This window comes from Callithrix jacchus, chromosome 4 (genome assembly GCF_049354715.1).
Source record: "Callithrix jacchus isolate 240 chromosome 4, calJac240_pri, whole genome shotgun sequence".
Taxonomy (NCBI): Eukaryota; Metazoa; Chordata; class Mammalia; order Primates; family Cebidae; genus Callithrix; species Callithrix jacchus.
This window is the reverse complement of record NC_133505.1, coordinates 71,414,460-71,430,516: the sequence shown is the minus strand read 5'-3', so window position 1 is coordinate 71,430,516 and position 16,057 is coordinate 71,414,460. Positions and strand designations below refer to the sequence as shown.

Genomic DNA, 16,057 nt, shown 5'->3' with positions numbered 1-16,057 from the left:
CTTAACCCTGCTCACCACATGGTGAACACTTCGTTTCAGTTTTCTGGAGAAATATTTTTCTTGCTCTAGAGGAAAAGCTGCACACTTATAGATTCTTCTCCAACATAGTATTTGCATGACTTCAAGTATCTTCCTTCACTTCTATCCTTTTCATCAATTATATGACTTCCTAGTAGATTAAGCATTTAGTATACAAAAAGTAGATTGGCTTGATTTTATTTCTCATTTCTTCCCTACATTGTACTTTCTATACAGCAGTAAAAGATATAGCCTTCCCACTGCTTGAGAGAAGGTAAAGAAAGTTAAATATATTAAGAAAAACAGGATATGTTATTAATTCAAAATATCATCCAGTCGTATAGTTCAACTACGTAAGTGCTTTTAGTAATTTTGCTGTGTGTTTGTATCAATCAAAATAAGTAAGATTACACTGAGGTAGCAAATACTCTCCAAACTTTGTGATTTTAATGAACATTTTTGTTTTTATTTTTCTTATTCATTTCATTGAAGATCATCTCGGGAGCCTTTTAAAGATTACTGCTGGTCTTGTTCTGGGACCTGGGCTACTATTTGGATTGTACTGGTTGTAACAAAGGAAAAATAAAGGTCTTGAGTTGACCAAAAATAATGGTCTAGAAATAAAACACTACTTAAAAATTTTTTGACCATTAGGGTTTTTTGACCATTACACTCAATCCAAGATATTGCTGAGAAGGAGAATACATACTTGCAAATAGCCCTAAATGCTGCAACAATTTTGTTCTTTAGTATTAAATACATTTTTGTATTTGTTCTTGTTAAAAAGCATAATCGTTCAATAAGAGTATTAATAAAGTGCAAAGTGAATGATTTTGACATCTTGTATTTCTCAAAAAAATATAGACAAAATTAAAATAGGCAACTTAGTAAATCAGTTTGAAAATGTAGTGCTGCTCTTCCTTTTTGACATCACTCAATAAATTTTCCCAAAATATTATTAAGTGATCATTTGGAAAGCACTGTGTACAACACTGTGATAAAAAAGACTGACCTTGCCATCAAGATATTTAAAATTTAATGAGGTGGAAAATGTACACAAGTAAATTTTACACTACAATTACGATAAAACCACTCTTGTAAAAGTCGAAGAGTCTATCTGGTGCCATCTCCAGGAGTTAATTCTAAACATCTTCTTAATAGATTTCTCTCCACCTTGTAACACAATATTGCTCTTTAGTTCTTTAAAAAGCTCTCTTCACTCCCTCACTTTTTTCTTGCCTTATAATATTAATATTTTGGGATTTATAAACTAACTTTTTTCAGCTACATTCATTTTCTTATATCATTTACTTTATTTGACCATCTTCTTTACATTACCACTTGTAAATTTAATAAAAAGTTCAAAAATAACATCCCCCAATGTAAATTCTGGGTTTTCCATCACCAAATACATCTTTTATTTTTGCTGCTCATTTCATTAAGAAACACTACAATTCACGCAATACTAACAAAAACTTTCTTAAAGTCATCTTTGCTCTAGAGTTTTCACAAGCCTCAAATTTCTCATCCAAGGCCTCAGAAAAATTTTTCAGCCAAACATTCAACTTAATTCAACTACTTCTCAATAATTTCACCATTACAACACACTAGCAACTCTTATGTCAACTTATACAATAGCTGTTGGGCTTATATTTTGCAATTTTGTCCCAGTTTCACAATGAATGTCATTATCTACTTGAAAATAATTACTGAGTGGTGATTGTATATACCCAGCCTAAAGTAAATCATTTAGCTTTTTCAGTTATTTTTGAATGCCTAATATATGCAAGAAATTGTAGTAAGAATACAGGTGGTGTATGTTATGCCCTTAAAGACTAAATAGGTGAGTTAAGTTATTTATAACCTAAGAATTTTTCTTTTATACTCTTATTTTTAATAATGTGTATTTGTTCTGTTTAAGATAGACTTTCAAAGTTATTTTGATTATTGCATAATAACTAAGATATAAATTTCCAAGAATATTTTTTTCAAGTTTAGCTTTTGACACTCTTACTAGTTTCATAAAAAAAAAACCTATTCCTATATTATATGAAATAAAGCTTTCCTAACAGTAAATCTTTCCAAATGAAGGTTCAAACATTTGTCATTGAGTTAATATGTTTTAAAAAATTTTCTAATAGAATTAACTGTATGATATAATTTATAGTCCTTTTAAAAAATAGATTAAAAACAATTTTCCTTTTTTTGAGAAATCCACCTCTTCTAGCTATTAAAGTATTTGCAATTATCATATGAATTAAAATACCATTACTATTTAAAGTGAATGAAAGAAAAATTATCATCTAATATAATTTAAGTGAATCATTTTCTCATATACTGGTTAAATTAAACCAGGAAATAAATCCTCATTCTTTTCTGAAATAATTATTTAAAAATAAAGATGTGTCATTTCAAGAATTACCTTTCTTATATCTTGCTTTTGTTTCTTTGTTTCTTTTGTAGTCCCAGATTTCAAGGTACCTCTGGTATTTTGGGAGATAATTCACCTCAGGTGAACTATCCTAGTTCAATAATAAGTTGTCTAAAATCTTCAATGTTTGGTGTGTGCTTCAGTCCCAGTGACGTAAGTATTGATGCTATATTGAAGTAGTTCATTTGAGGAACTTGTGCATTTTTGAACTGATTCTTTTGGAGATAAATGTAAATTCCATGTTTGGGCCTCTTAATGACTTCCATGAGGTTTCATAGCTGACAGGTCTCTCTTGATGTAATCTTGTCTGTTCTTCTACTTTGAAGAGCTATGATATTTACGTGGTAGCTCTATAAATTTATTATTTTTGGTAATATTAAGGAAAAACATGAGGCTAGTTTCCAGTGTCAATGAATCAAGGACGCTTTTTCTATTTCTATCTAAAAGAGATGTAGCGATCTCAAAAGAATAGCATATGCAAATGGTATTATAATTTTCTAATCTTTTTTGATGATTTAAAAAAGTTTCCATGGATAAAAATTGAAGAGGACAATGAAACAAGTCAGCAAAATAAATATATATTGAATATATTGATTATAAATAAATTAAAACAATATAAATTAATAAGTATGTAGGAACTTTTCTACTTGCCAGGTGCCTTGACAAAGCAAAAACAGTATAACTTTTGTGTCTAAATTCTCACCTGATTCAATGAGAATTTTTTTTCTGATACCTCTTGAAATGTGTTATTTTGCTTGATAAAAAAATATATCCTCATGTTATTAAGAAATATCACTGAATATTCCAAAAGTGGACAGTATAATTAATACTTGGCTGTTATAGTTCAAAACAAAATACTTTTTATTGAGTTTTTAACAAATCTTTGAACCTGGCTCCATATATAATATTGCATATTCAATTATTTGAGATAATTCTAGGTGTACATTTAGGTTATTTTTAGATTCAGATGAAACATATTGACAAACTTTATGTAGAAATCTGACATATATTGGCCAAATAAAACCATTCTGAAAAGCAAATGGCTTATTCTTTTAATGTAATTCAAAATTCTGTGTGCCGATTTCTGTTAGTATGAAAAATAATAATAAATAGATTAAACTCATGAGCTTTCCTGTCACAAAAAAAAATTCTCTGCCAAGAGGAAAATTCTGCTCAAGGCTGAGAAATGTGTCTTGTGGGAGGAAAGTACAGTGTAGTTTGCCTCTATTTGGAAAGCATGCATTTCTAATATGCTTCTAAAGGGTAAAACATATCTCCCCATAGAACATGGCACAATTCTCTTTATTTTATGCTTTCTATCTATTGCTCCACGGATTTTTCAGAATAGAATCACCTTAAAATTTATTATTTCACTAACCTGCAATTTAAATAAACCAGACATGTACTAAGACTTATCAGAACATGAATAAATATAAATATGAGAGATTCTTCACAAGCCATTAAGAAATAAACATAAGAATGATAACATAGTAATATTATGGGAAGCTACCAACAATTGTTTCATTTTTTCATAAAAATTTAAATGTCAAATTCTTGCTATCAGAAGATTGCAACTGGCGTTTTTTTTTTAAAAAGGAAGCTATATAGCTAAAAGGCACAAATCAATAATAAAAATACATAGCCTGTAAGGAGAGATATTAAAAAGTATTATTTTGACTTCTGGTTTCAAATCTAGCCTGAAAAGAGATTGCAACTAGTCACTTTCATTATGAATACAAAATTCTAAACAAACTTAAAATCAATAATTTTTCTTTTACTAATCAAAAAACTAAGTTTGCAGGACAAACTGCCATACCAAAATGTGGAAAGACAAATGAATCTGGAGAGTCAAAGACAAGGTTGGTTTACCTGGAGCAGAAGCCATAAACTGAGAATCAGGACTTCAATAGTAAAGTGAAAATAAAGACTGTCCTAGGCTCTGAAAGACATATGAATGTAACTTCTTCAGGGAGAAGGAAAGGGATGTAGGTAAGACATTCAGATCTATATAGAAAAGGGAAGAGAACGAATACATGAAGGTAAAATAAAACTATTTTTATTAGTTTAAAAATATGCATAATTAGTCTAAGAGACAACTATTTGTTTAAAATAATAATAGTACATATTGAGCATCCTTAATTTGAAAATTTGAAATCTAAAATGTTCTAAAATCTAAAATTGTTTGCATTCCAACATGATGTCACAAGTGGAAAACTCCACATTTGATCCCATGTGATAGGTTGTAATGAAAATGCAGTTAAATCATTGTTTCAGGCACAAAATTATCTAAAATACTGTATAAAATTATCTTCAGGTTGTGGATAGTTGTAAATAAAACAGACTCTAATGTTCACACTAGGGTTCCACCCCAAAGACATCTCATTATATATTCACATATTCCAAAATCTGAAACATTTCTGGTCTCAAGGATTTCAGATAAGGGATACTCAACCTGCAGCAAATGCACTGGGTGATGATGGCACATACTGTAAGTAAAATAAATGATAGTAATATCATAAATACCTGGAAAGAGAAATTGGAATACTCTTTTAAGAGCACATGGTACTATATATGAAATGGCATAGTGTTGTTTGAAGGTAAATTAACACCAATTGTAAATGTATACTGAAAAATCTAGGACAAAAACTAAAACATCTAAAGAGAAATATAATCAACATACTAAGAAGACAGAAAAAAACAGAATTATACAAATTAAAGCCAGAGACAGCAAATGAGGTATCAAAAAAGAAACACAACAAATAGAAAATGACTAAAACATGAAAGATACAAATCTGTGTCACAATCACTTTTTCAATGAACGATGTAAATGTAACAGTTAAAAGATATTGCAACGGAGGATTTAAAAAAAACACAACTATATGTTTTCCATCAGAAACCAAGTTGAAATATAAAATGTTATTTTATAAATTGTATAAATATGGTATTTATAAATGCCATACTTTTATAAACTCAGATATAGCTTGCTGAGTAATAAAAATGTTGGATTAGTTATATTAATTTCTGCTTTCTACAAGGAAATTTGTCACTGATAAAGCTGTGCATTGTATAATGTTTAAGGGGTCCATTCTCCAAGACACAGCAACACTAAATTAGTATGTACTAACATCAGAGTGTCAAAATTCATCAGTTTAAAACAGATAGAATTAAAAGGAAAAATACACATATTTATTATGATAACTGAAGACTTCAACGCCCCTCTGTTAGTAACTAATGTCAAGCATGCAGAAAATCAGTAAGATTGAGATACTCTCAATAGAACTATTAATCAACTTGATGTGTAATACCATAAATATATGGAATACTGTTTCCAACAACAGAATATACATCCTTCTCAAGCCCACATATAACATTCACCAAAATAGACGACACCATGTGCTATATAATACTTAACTAATTTTTAAAAAGTAGAAATAATGCTAAGTTTCTTCTTAGACTACAATGGAATTAAACTAGGTCTCAATAACATAAAATACTTTTTTTTGTTTCTAAATATTTGGAAATTAAACAATATATTTCTAAATAACACAAGTCAAAAAGTCATCTCAGGAAAAAATTTTATATTTAAAAGTTTTCATTTTAACGTAAATGGAAATCAAAGTCAACTTACTCAACATGAAAAAGATGAATAAAAACAGTGCATAAAGGGAAATTTATAGCACTAAATGCCCACATTAGAAAATAATAAAGATCTAAAATCAAGTTCACATTCTACCTGATAGCAATTTAAGCATAGACCAAGCAAAATAAAAGATGATAACAGTTAAAGTGCTAATCAATTAATTTAGAAAAAGAAAAACATTTAAAAGAACCAGCAAATTCAAAAACTGGTTCCCCAAATTTAAATAAAATTGATAAAGCTCTGGCTGGGCTTACTATGAAAAAAAATTGAAGACAAGACATAACTTACCACATACAAACTTCAGCTTTGACCACTGGACTTTAGAGGTCATATTTCTAGAACCCTCTACAGAATAGTATGGAGGCAAAAGTCTGATTGGAGTGCATTGAAGAGAGAATGACATTGAGCAATAGGAGACAAAAGTATATTCCCTTTAATCTCTTGAAAAGTGTTGCTGAAAGCTGGAGAGGAGAAAAACTGACCACTATCCAAAGTAGAATTGGAGTCAGTGAGTGTAGTAAGATGGGAATAATACAACATGTTTATAAGCTCATAAAAAGGTCCAGAGAGAAGAAAAATTTGATGATGTATATGTAAGATGGTAAAATTGCTGGCATAATGGCTCTTAAAGGAATAAACAAGGATGAGATTTAGCAGAGTTTAGTCAAAGAAACTGGACATAGGAGTTGAAATGAAATTATTGAGCATTTGAGGAGAGAGGAGAAGGCACGTGGTCATGTTTTAGAGGAGTTAGAGAATAACTGACAAGGAAAATATAGTATGATTGAGGGAGAACATTAACTTTTGCGGTCACCACTTAATTTAACTACTTTATTTGACTTTTGAAAAGGGTTTTATGCTATTCTTAGAAGTATTCTGAAAGCAGAACTCGTATAGTGGTGGAAAGTATATAAAATTTAGTTTTTAATAAAGTATATATTAAGAGGCTTTTAATAATATAATGTTTTACTTTAAGAAAGCAAACTTATCTTAATTCAATTCTAAATCATTGATGTGGAATCCAGATACTTAATTGACAGGAGTAAGATCTTGTTGCTATTTTATGGATACATCTGCATGGAGCCAAACTAGAAAATTAAGGCAATAGAACTCTTGCATATAGTAAGACTAGTGTATAAACAACTCATTAAAAAATATCTGCATGAACTGCATAGATAATTTGAGACTGTTTTACTACAGAATTCTGTCTTTGACAAACTTAATAGGGAGTGCATACAAATGGGTTCTTATAAAAGGAAAGCCATAAAGTTTATAAATTACCTACCTGTTGCACAGATAAATTATGTCACACTAGAAACATGGTGAGGCATTTACATTCCCCTTAATATGTTATTGAAGGCTCTTTATAATTTGGGTAATGACAGTACTGACTGTAAAGAAGCCAGTATATTCTTTTCACCAACGCTCTATGTTTTAGATAGTATATTTTATTAGGTTCCCAGAAAGAAAATTAATTTGAATATTTTTCTTATAATGTGTATATATATTGAAATGTTTAAATGGTTTATTTTGCTCTCCTTAATGTTACCTAGTTATATATTGGCCATTTTGTGATGTTCAATTGCTATTTGATAATAAGGATTCACAGCAGTATGTATTTTTTGATAATAGAAAGTCATGTTGAAATTATAGGCAACCAGGAATTAGAACGGAAAGTTAGTAGCCCTCCTATTGAGATGAGTATTAAAGTTAATTTTTGTATTTTAAAGTGTAATCATGCAATCTACCCTAAATTAATTTTTTCTGAATAATGGAATCATAAAATATTATACCAGAGAGAGGTAAGCGATTTACCTATTTATCCTTATTTAGCAATGAAATAATCTGTTTTCACAAATATTTTTAAAAGAATAAATTCACCTGTTTTAAAAATCACATATTTTAGGTGTTGACTTCTGCCTTCACTATAAATCAAAGCAGAGGGATGCAGCCAGGTTAAGTGGAATAAACAGTGTGGCCATACAGAGGGAAAACTGTTTGTAAACCTGAGGAGAGTAGCTTCGCTTGGTAGAGTTCATTGGCTCTCAGTATTCTCAATGAAAAAACATCCACTGAAACAGCCATACAAGGTGAGTCAAAAAACAAACAAACAAAACTCTACTAAGCATCTTCTGTGAACAAATCATTGCCTGAAGCAGTTTCCCACCGTGCCTGACATGATGCTGGTGTTGGATTATCTATTTTAACTGAGTACCACTCATATGTCACTATAAGTAATTTATTATTTTTTTCAGAGTTGTATTTACCATGTGGTTCTGGATTAGAATCTAATAATAGTGCTTTGTGAATATTTGAAAAACGAAAAAAGGAAGACATTTTCTGGGGACAGGCAGACAAGTGAACAGATGTGGAGTTTACGGAAGCTTCAGGGTGAGTCTTTCTTTTTTTTTTTTTTTTTTTTTTTTTTTTGAGACGGAGTTTCGCTTTTGTTACCCAGGCTGGAGTGCAATGGCGCAATCTCAGCTCACCGCAACCTCTGCTTCCTGGGTTCAGGCAATTCTCCTGCCTCAGCCTCCTGAGTAGCTGGGATTACAGGCACGCGCCACCATGTCCGGCTAATTTTTTGTATCTTTAGTAGAGACGGGTTTCACCATGTTGACCAGTATGGTCTCGATCTGTTGACCTCGTGATCCACCCGCCTCGGCCTCCCAAAGTGCTGGGATTACAGGCTTGAGCCACCGCGCCCGGCCCAGGGTGAGTCTTTCAAAACTGCTGTCTTTGTTTTGCATACTGAGACATAACCTTACAAAAATCATTGAAAGGGAAAGGGGAGAGACAGGTAGAGAAACTGTCACCAATACTTTTATTTGCAGAAACAAAATGGGCTTGGTGTGAATCTCCAGATCCTTTGTAGCTTTTCCGCAACAACTTGGCCTATGTGCAGGTCTTCCTGAACCTGATTTGCACACGTGGATACAAACATGGTATAGTGACAGTCTGACTCACCTTCATTCATCATTTCCACCTCTGGGGTATGAAGCTGCCAATGCCAGAGGGTTTCTTGCATCTTTTTTAATTTGGCATGTGAGGTAGCCAGAATCATTGTCTTTTCTTGATCAGGAACAATTTTCTTTTTGAAAATATTGAGAGATGAAGACTTTCTGCACAAATCAGCCATAAATGAAGGGGGACTGTCAGCTAACCTTTGCCTTCTGACATTTGATTTTCATAAAAAAATGCCCCTTCGAGTCTTGGGGCATTCTATAATGTCAATGAAGAAAAAATAAAGCTTCTATTTAATTATATCTTAACATTTTAAAATTTGGATTGTTGCATGTTTGGTAGAAAGTCCCACCATCTTTCCCCCAGGTTTCTTGCCCCCACCCTCCCCCCAGGCTTCCTGCTGCCCTGAGAAAAGCCCGCCAAGCCTGCTCTGTTCTGCCCAGCAACAACAAGCAGCCAATCATCGCAGCAGGAAAGCCCGCCAAGCCTCGGCCTATCCTGAACCTACACGTAACCCTCTGAGCCACCTCAGCAGTCTGCCCAGAGACGGACAGCCTATCCTAAGCTCCTATGATGCTCCGCCAGCCCTGTGTCCACGCCCCATCCACCCCCCCTATAAAACCCTCCTACCCCAGCTGCGCAGTCACAGCCAGCCCCGATCTCCTTCCTTTCCTGGCCTGCCCGCTGGTCCCAATAAACCTGAACTCAGCTTCCAACTCTCGAGCTGTTATTTGGGGTCAGGTACCGGGCAGGAGTCTACAAGGGGGTCGCACATATGGTGCCGAAACCCGGGATGGAGGGTCGCTAGCCCCCCTAGTGACCCCCTCCCTCCAGCGACCTCCCCAGCCCTCCTCCAATTCGGCCTCAGCACTCCGGACCAGGTAAGTCCTGTTTGTTACCTTCTCCTTCCGTGGTGCGTGTGGCAAAGGCCCTTCCTCTCAGTCCCAATCCACGGATCCCTGGCCAAGCGCCGGCCGGCCCGAGCAGGATCCCCCAACCAGGCTCCAGGAGCCTTGGGTCGGCAGACAAGGGACGCCTTCTCTGACCCACCCAATCCAAAACCATTAAATAGGAACGATCAGACAGGGGATGCCTTCTCTGGTCCTTCCTATCCACCTTCCTCTGGGGAAGCTGGTGGGTTGGAGGGACGCCTCCCCCCACACTACCCCAGCCCACTCGGATACTGTTCCGAGCTCGGATACTGTTCCGAGACCTCCCTCGGCTGGCAGGAACCCTTTGCCGCACACATCATGGGGAGCGTGGAGTCCAAAATTCCTAAAAACACCCCACTAGGTTGTTTACTTCTCGACTTTACCCGTTTGGGCTACTCCCAAAACCCTTAGGCGAAAGAAGCTCATCTTCCTCTCCCAGGTGGCCTGGCCCCAGTATCAGCTCGATAACAGGTCGCATTGGCCTCCCACCGGCACTTTCGATTTCAATGTGCTCCGCGACCTCGATAACTTCTGCCGCTGAACTGGCAAAGATAAGGAAGTGCCTTATGTTCAGGCTTTTTGGGACCTGCGTTCCCATCCTGACCTCTGCTCTTCTTGCTCTACTCACCAAGTTCTTTTAGCCCGAACTCCCCCACCACAGACTCCTACCTCCCCAACCAAGCCACCTCCCTATACTCTACAGGAAAAGATGCCTGACCACATGTCTTCCCCCTTTGTTCCCACTCCGGAAGTCCACTACCTCTCCCCCTCCCTACTCCTCACTGGAGGATCTGCCTGAACATCTGTCCTCTCCTGCCAATCTCAGCAATCAGTCGCTATCAACGGCACGCTCTTCCTCTGCTCCCTCTGCACCTCCTACCTCGGAGGCCATGCCTCGCTCTCCCTCTACTCCCTCTGAGCCCCCTCCCTCAGAGGCCACACTTCCTCTTGCCTCTCCGGTGGCGGCCCACACCCACTCCCACCAGCCAGCTATCCTGGCCCCACTCTGAGAAGTAGCAGGCGTGGAAGGTTTAATCAGGGTCCATGTTCCTTTCTCACTCCAAGACCTGTCCCAAATTGAGAGACGTTTAGGATCCTTCTCAGCCGACCTGTCCACCTATATTAAGGAATTCCAATACCTCACTCAAGCCTACAGCCTCACTTGGCATGATATTCGCGTTATCTGTTCCTCCACCCTCACAGTGGAGGAGCACGAGCGCATCCTCGCTGCAGCCAGAAACCAAGCAGATAAAGACCATGCTATAGATAACCAGATCCCCCTAGGCCCTGAAGCAATCCCAGGTGAAGACCCCCAGTGGGACTATCAGGCTAATCGAGGGTCTGATATACCCAAGAGGGACCGCATGATTAGATGCCTCCTCAGGGGAATGGATGCTGTATCTAACAAAGTTGTAAACTATGATAAACTGAGAGAAATCACCCAACTACCTGATGAGAACCCCGCCCTCTTTCTCGCCTGCTTGTAAGAAGCCCTAGTCCGGTATACTCGACTAGATCCGGCCCCTCAAAACGGGGCCACTGTATTAGCCTCCCATTTTATCTCCCAATCAGCACCCGACATAAGAAAGAAACTAAAGAAAGCAGAAGAGGGGCCAGAGACTCCCATCCAAGACCTGGTAAAAATGGCCTTTAAAGTATTCAACGCCAGGGAAGATGCGGCTGAGGCTGCCCGCCAAACTCGCATGAAGCAGAAGGCTGCCCTCCAGACCCAAGCCCTAGTGGCGGCTCTAAGGCCGGCAGGGAACCAGAAGCCCAAGGCCGAAACCCATGCCCCTCCGGGAGCATGTTTTAAATGTGGAAAGGAAGGACACTGGTCCTGAGCCTGTCCACAACCACGGCCACCAACTAAGCCTTGCCCTATCTGTCAGCTCCCGGGACACTGGAAGTCAGACTGCCCCAGCTTCCCCAGGGTGCCGGTTCCTCAAAACAGACACGCTGGCGTTACTCAGCCAGCAGTCACCCTCAGTAGGGAGGAGTCTGCTTGCCAGGAGCTGACCTCCGAGGGAACTCCATTCTCCAGGCTATTAGGGCTGCTAGATGACTAGCAGTGCCCTGGCTTTCCGATTCCGGTTACCCTCGCCGAGCCTAGGGTCACAAGACACGGGGGCTACCTCCTCCGCTCTTCCTTCTTATTCCGGCCGTCTCACCCCTTCCCAGGTCTCGGTTATGGGAATCGACAGGACCCTGAGTATCCCCTACCAAACCCCACCACTCATGTGCTCATATAACTCCACTCCATTCACCCACTCTTTTCAGTAATCCCCACCTTCTTAGTTCCCCTTCTGGGGCGAGACATCCTTTCAAAGCTGAAGGCTGTCATAACCTTCCCCACCGCCAGCCCACACAGCCTCTTTCTCCTAGCCCTCAATACTCTGCCTCAGAATTCCAGACCCTCCAGTCTACCCCCGGGGTATGGTTCAAGGATGACTTGGCCTTCAAGCATAACCTCCTCATCCTCCCTGAAAAGCAAAGTTACCAGATAATCCAAGACATCCATAATTCACTCCACATTGGGCCTAAAGCCTTATACCAATTCCTCAACCCACTTTTCACCCTCACCATCTCCTCAGTACCATACTGGAAGTCCAGTCCTCATGTACTGTCTGCGCGAAAACTAATTCCCAGGGTTCCTGTCATCCTCGGCGCCAGCTTTATCAGCTACGCGGGTTCCTACCTGGCCAAGACTGGCTAATTGATTTCACCCATATGCCAAAGCATAAACAGTACCGGTATCTGCTAACCATTGTTGACACTTTTTCAGGCTGGATTGAAGCTTACCCCACAGCCTCTGAGTCTGCCGGGACAGTAGCCACTCATCTTTCAAGACATCATCCCACGCTTTGGACTCCCGGCTACCATACAGTCAGACAACGGCCCAGCCTTTATCTTCAAAGTCACTAATGCCGTTTCTACCTCTCTAGGAATTCAGTGGAAGCTACACGCCGCCTACCATCCTCAGTCCTCTGGTAAGGTGGAACGGGCCAATGGCCTAATAAAGGAGCATCTGACCAAGCTCATGCTTGAGCTCCGCCAATCCTGGGTAACCTTGCTTCCTATCGCCCTCACCAGGTTGAGAGCAAGCCCCCGGGGCCCATCACAGCTTAGCCCGTTTGAGCTGCTGTATGGTCGCCCCTTCCTACTTTCAACTCCCCCACCGCCAGAGACCACTCCTCTAGACAGCTACCTCCCCTACTTTACTCTCCTTCGCAGCCTTCTCCGAGAACACGCCAATGCTTCTCTTCCCCAACCCACCCAGCCATCTGAAAATACACAGAAAGTCTCCCCCGGGGACTCAGTTCTTATCAGGTCCCTCTCCCCAAAGCCCCTCGCCCCCAAGTGGGAAGGACCATACACAGTCCTCCTTACCACTCCATCAGCTATAAGAGTTGCTGAAATCCCATCTTGGGTCCACCTGTCTCGGGTAAAAGAGGCCCCTCATGGACCCTCCTTATGCTGGAAGGCTGTTCCTACTGGCCCTTTATCTGTCAAACTTACCAGGGCCTAGCAGCCACACCCCCTACAGATGGAGATTCTTCCTAACTGAAAACTATACCAAAACCACCTTCATCTGTAATACCCCTCCATACAGCCACAACCATCTTCTTGCAACTTCCGACTGCCTTGCAGCCGGATGCCAAAGGGCCATATATCTGAACTTCACCAAATTCCATAACATCCATACTGATATACCCCTCATGTGCTTCAACCATGACCAACCATCAGGAGCATGCAATAATACTCCTTGGCGCTCCTGCATGGGATGTACTTGGATGAACTGTTGACTACATATAGCCGTCAAGTCCACAGTACCTGCCCGATCTCAGCTCAAAATCATCCCAGACATAGATGGAGAAGGAAACACCATTATCGGTTCTACACGGTATTCCATTCTCATACCTGACCCCTGGGACAACCGGTGGAAAAGCCCCCAGAAAGCTGCCGTGTATGACCACAAAGATACCAAATATCCCTCTTCCCACCTGTACATCTGGCGGGCATACGTACGTACAGTCCACCAAGTCCACTCTGATATTAGCCTACAAGAAAAATCTCTGAATGACCAATTGCAACCACATTCGTCTCCGTTTTCCTGGTTAACTTTTATCTAAGAAGGAATCAAGTTAGCTAACCTCTCAGGACTAACTGACCTAACTTCATGCCTCATGTGTGCCTTCTTAGGACAGACTCCCTTCGTTGCAGTCCCTTACCCCATCCCTCTCAACCTTTCAGCCTCAACTTCTTCCTTCTCCCCCATCAGGGAAGTTGATCTCTACACTCCACCTGATTTTGAACAGCTACCTGTGTGCTATTCCCTAGGCCGAAACTTCCCTAGCTGTAACAGAACTATACTGGTAACCACTAATATAACAGCCCCACGAGGAACGTTTTTTGGTGTAACAGGACCTTAACAAAAACTCTCTACATCGGTCTTTCCTCATCTCTTCTATGCCTCCCAGTAACCCTAGTCCCTCGACTCACTATATATTCTTCAGCCGAATTCCAGATGCTGCAAGCTCCCCATCGCCACACCCGACAAGCTGCCTTCCTACCCATTGCCGTTGGAGTCTCCCTTGCTGGTTCAGCACTTGCAGCAGGATTAGGGGGAGGGGCACTAGTCCACTCTCACCTGGCCATAGCCCGACTGACCTCACAACTCCAAGCGGCTATTGATGACTCTACTGAGTCTTTAGCATCACTCCAATGACAGATCACCTCAGTTGCCCAAGTTGCCTTGCAGAACCGAAGAGCCCTGGACCTGCTCACTGCTGAACGAGGAGGGACCTGTATCTTCCTACAAGAAGAGTGCTGTTACTACATCAATGAATCCGGCCTAGTAGAAACCCGAATCGAGAGCCTCCAGAAACTCAAAACTAGCCTGCAGAGTCAGAAGTTCTCGGCTGAAGCCACAGCGTGGTGGTCTTCCTCTATGTATACCCTCTTGTCCCCATTGCTTGGGCCCCTAGTAGCTGTTTGCCTAATCTTATTTATTGCTCCTTGCTTTCTACAGTTCCTACAGCGGCGCTTTCAAGAACTGACTCGAGTCACCATCCACCAGATGCTGCTCCAACCCCACCCTGAACGAGTGCAAGAAACAGACCTCTCCCTGAACATCCAGGCTCCTTAAGAAAAGAGACCTCTTCAGAACCCCCCCGTCGACCCTTGTCAGCAGGAAGTAGCCAGATCGATTCCGCCGCCCTTTTTCCTTTTTAAGGAGTCGGGAATGTTTGGTAGAAAGTCCCGCCATCTTTCCCCCAGGTTTCTTGCCCCCACCCTCCCCCCAGGCTTCCTGCTGCCCTGAGAAAAGCCCGCCAAGCCTGCTCTGTTCTGCCCAGCAACAACAAGCAGCCAATCATCGCAGCAGGAAAGCCCGCCAAGCCTCGGCCTATCCTGAACCGACACGTAACCCTCTGAGCCACCTCAGCAGTCTGCCCAGAGATGGACAGCCTATCCTAAGCTCCTATGACACTCCGCCAGCCCTGTGTCCACGCCCCATCCACCCCCCCTATAAAACCCTCCTACCCCAGCTGCGCAGTCGCAGCCAGCCCCGATCTCCTTCCTTTCCTGGCCTGCCCGCTGGTCCCAATAAACCTGAACTCGGCTTCCAACTCTCGAGCTGTTATTTGGGGTCGGGTACCGGGCAGGGGTCTACAAGGGGGTCGCATATTGCATATGGTTTAAAATTAACATAATAGTGCTAATATTATTTGCCTTATAGAATACAATATTAATATGCATATATTGTGGATAGAAGCCAATAAAATGTTGCTGGTATTAGTTACATTGACTGAATAATATATTAGCAGGTGGTAAAGGAAAGCTATTGGTATTTATTAATCTGAATATTTTAACTTCCGCAATTTATAAATGTGATATAATTCATATTCTTTCACAATCAAAAAACTGTGGCACTGTCATTTATTACCAACACCTATATTTTCAATCTTTTGTACAAGTGGTATGACATTGTTTCTCTCAGGCTGAAGCATTTCAGAGTTAGTGCAAATCTTACAGCTTTCTTGTCTTCTCTGAGTGAATGAGAAAGACCTTGCA

General features: G+C 40.1%; 1 pseudogene; it reads right to left on the bottom strand.

Moving 5' to 3' along the window:
* LOC103792495 (COP9 signalosome complex subunit 4 pseudogene) overlaps positions 1-9,153 on the bottom strand; it is a 161,849-nt pseudogene extending 152,696 nt beyond the window's left edge.
* Between the last annotated feature and the right edge of the window lie 6,904 nt (positions 9,154-16,057).